Source organism: Asparagus officinalis, chromosome 5 (genome assembly GCF_001876935.1).
Source record: "Asparagus officinalis chromosome 5, Aspof.V1, whole genome shotgun sequence".
NCBI lineage: Eukaryota > Viridiplantae > Streptophyta > Magnoliopsida > Asparagales > Asparagaceae > Asparagus > Asparagus officinalis.
This window is the reverse complement of record NC_033798.1, coordinates 34,771,478-34,775,485: the sequence shown is the minus strand read 5'-3', so window position 1 is coordinate 34,775,485 and position 4,008 is coordinate 34,771,478.

Sequence of the window (4,008 nt, the reverse complement as noted above, 5' to 3'; positions counted from 1 at the left end):
CTGAGGTGGCTCGGCCACCGAGCCACCTCAGGGTGGCTCTGCTTTGGCCGAGCCACTCCAGGGTGGCTCGGCCTTAGCCGAGCCACTCTGGGCTTTGCGTCCGTCGTTCGGTTGTTTCGGTCCTTGTATCCGCTTCGTCCGTGATTCGGTTATGCGGTTGATTGGTCTGAAATCGATTCGTTGACTTGATTCCTGATTTGGCAATGAATCTGACTCTGAGTCCTAGGGTGGCTCGGCCTTGGCCGAGCCACCCTGAGGTGGCTCGGCCACCGAGCCACCCTAGGGTGGCTCGGCCTTGGCCGAGCCACCCCAAGGTGGCTCGGCTTTGGCCGAGCCACCCCAGGGTGGCTCGGCCTTAGCCGAGCCACTCTGGGCTTTGCGTCCGTCGTTCGGTTGTTTCGGTTCTTGTATCCGCTTCGTCCGTGATTCGGTTATGCGGTTGATTGGTCTGAAATCGATTCGTTGACTTGATTCCTGATTTGGAAGTCTGGATCCCGATTAGGCAGTAAATCGGCTTTGGTGTCTGAGTTCGAATCCGTTATATGGTTGGATGACTCGTTGACTCCCTGGACCGTTGGTTTGATTCCGCACGCGAGTGGATTCATTCCGTCGTTCACGTGCGGTTCGTCAGCTTCGTAGCCTTGTTAATCCGCTTCATTGCGTGTCACTTGGCTTCGGTGTTGTGGACTGACGTTCATGCTTAGATACGTCGCCTGATGGTTCATTAGTTCGTGTTGAACCATGTCAAGGGACCTATAAGCAATTTTATATGCCTACAGGGAGTTTGTATCTGAATCATGATTGAACTCCTTAAAATTATCCTTTAACTTAGGATCTTTCCTAAGCCTTGTTTCTGCGAAATTATCAACGTGTTGACTGGCGTCGACTTTCATTACGACGCGTTGACCGGTGTCGATCTTCGTTGCGGTGTGAACACAGTTTATACTCATACGTAACTGGAGTCTACACAGTTTAAGCTCTTAAGGCGTTGGAGAATGGAGAATCAGTTTATACTCGTGTATTCATCAGAGTTTTTAGGAGTCGGTTTAACCTTGTGTACTCGTTGGAGGTTCAAGGAGATGTAGTTTATACTCGTATACTCATCGGAGTGTTCAGGAATTAGTTTAACCTCGTGTACCTGATACGAGTCGCCGTGCAAGCACCATTGATCACGGAATTATCAAGAATGGGTTGCGAAGAAAATAACAAAAGAACACACAAAAGAGTTGATTTGGGCGAAGGAAAATACCTTCTCTAGATTATGAGAATTAATAGATTATAAATCTCTCTCACACAATCTCTCTAGATCAAAGAACAACCTTCCTGATCTCTTTTCTGATTACAATATGGTTGCCAAACCCTAGGAAAGTTGTATTTCTATTTATATCAAATAGAAATCCTAAACAGTGCAGGAAATGAGGCTCACGCCCAAAACTACGTCGCGGTCGACCGCGACGGTCGACCACGAAAGTATCACGGTCGACCGTGGCTGATCCGTGGTCGACCAAACCAAAACCCGAGAGCAGTTTTGATTATAGTCATGTCACGGTCGACCGTGGTGGTCGACCGGGATCTTGCGGTCGAGCGCGGTGGTCGACCGCCTTCAGATCCAGCTCCTCCTGAGTTTCGTGCACATTCACGGTCGATCGTGGCTGATTCGCGGTCGACCGCAGAAACACCAGCAGCCTTCTTCTATTCTTTCCTGTAGTCTTCGACGTTGCCGCCCTCGACAACTTCTTCCACATCTTTATTCTCAAGATACCATGAGAATCATCTATCCTCACACTCCTGATGAGGATTGCTAAGTTCCCAAAGTAAGGAAGAAGATACACCCATATCATGGCTCCCCCCTTTAGGAACTTGAAGTCATGTTTAAGTTAGAACTGGAGTTGAGGGAACTCGCGAGCCCCTCCTTCTCTGTTGAACTAATTGGCTTTGCTAGGAACCTGACCTTGCGTCCGATCAAAAATGATTCTTTAGTTCCTCGTCTCGTCGTAGTCACTTTTCGCTCCAAAACACAATCTTCCTTGAGCGGTTCCTCTCTATCAAACCACAATTCATCCTCATGTGGTAAGACCGTCTTGTCATCACCTTCATCATCTAATAATAGAGGTTCAAACAATTTCAAGTACTCAGCATTGATCACCGAATACATGCCGAGGTAAGGTGGTAAATCTAGTTTGAAAGCATTGTCACCAATTTGATCAAGAATCCGAAACGAACCATATCGTATAGGTTTCAACTTTTTCCCTTCTCCTTTTAGCCATTCCTTATCCAACTTCAACCATACCATATCACCTTTACCAAAATTACAAGGAACTCGATGTTAATCATGTTTCGCCTTGTATTTAGCTTGTGATTTCTTCAATTGTGCTTCAACCGAGGCATGAATATGCGCGATCTTCTCCAGAAATTGCTGAGCACGTTGTCGTTCATTCCCCTTCTTGCTGTCCATCGTGGCTTCACCCAAAAACACAATATCAAACAGACTCGGCAGTAAGAATCCATAACAAGTCTCAAACGGTGATTTTCCCGAAGATCCATGAATAGCCCGATTAAACGCAAACTGAAGATATGGTAAACTCTCACCCAAGTCTTGGGATGCCTGGAATGTATCCTCTCAATATGTGCACCATAGTCCAATTAACCACTTCTGTTTGTTCGTCAGTTTGTGGATGGAATGTTGTGCTCTTCTTCAACCTAGTATTCATTAAGTTCCACAAAGAATCCCAAAAATGCCTGAGAAACTGGCTATCTCGATCCGAAATAATCGAACTTGGCAACCCAAAGTACTTCCACACATGCTCAAAGAATAATTACGCTACACCCGCTCTCGTCATGGTCTTCTTGCATGGAATCAAAAAACACTATCTTACTGAATCGGTCCACCACAACGAACAAATAATCATTCCCACACTTGGTCGTTGGTAATCCTCCTAAGAAATCCATAGAAATACTCTCCCACGGTCTTGAAGGTACTGACAATGATAAATACAATCTCTGTTTCCTATTGGAAGGCTTCAATATGCAACATAGCTTACATCCCCCAACATACTTAGTGACATCCTCCAACATCTTCGGCCAAAAGGCATGGCGCCGTAGATTGAGAAGCGTCTTCTGAATGCCAAAATGACCTTGCACACGTGATGTATGTGCTTCTCTAATCCACTGCAATCGGTCACCATCCTCCGGAATGCAAAGCGACGTCTCATGATACAACAAACCATCCTCACCAATCACATACTCCCCCTTTCGACCCGCTTTTGCTTGCTCGAACACACTGCTGAAGTCTCTGCTGGATGTATACATCTACACATACTCTAAAGGAACCAAAGGCTGAATGCGCGTCGCCACCAAAAGAGCTCTCACGGGTGGGCGAGATAACATATCGGCTAACTTGTCCATCGTCCCCTTTTTGTACCTAATAATGATGTTGAACGCCATCAAATAGGACATCCACTTCATGTGTCGAGCCTGCTGTAGCTTTGTCTGGGCATGTAGAAATTCTAATGGTTTGTGATCCGAGTGCACAACCACCTCCTTACCTAACAAGTACACCCTCCAATGCTTAATCGCCTGATAAAGCGCATAGAACTCCTTGTCATAGGTTGGGTAGTTCTGAATAGCACCTGTAAACATCTCAAAATAGTATTCTACTGGCTTCCCATCCTGTATCAACACTGCGCCCATAGCATAATAGCATAACTAGACACATCGGTCTCTACCTCGAAGGTCCGCTGTAGATTCGGCAAAGCTAACACTGGTGCCTCTGATATCTTTCTCTTCAACAACTCATACGTCTTCCTCCACTCAAACTGAACATTCGCCTCCGTAAGGCTATGCAAAGGTGCCGCATAAGTCAAAAAATATCGAATGAACTTGCACAAATATTGGCAAGCTCCCATGAAGCTTCTCACCTCTGTCACTGTCCTAGGTGTCGGCCACTTCGTGTGGATCTATCCTCCGCTAGCTTTTCCCTACGATGAACCCGAGATACACCAACTCGTT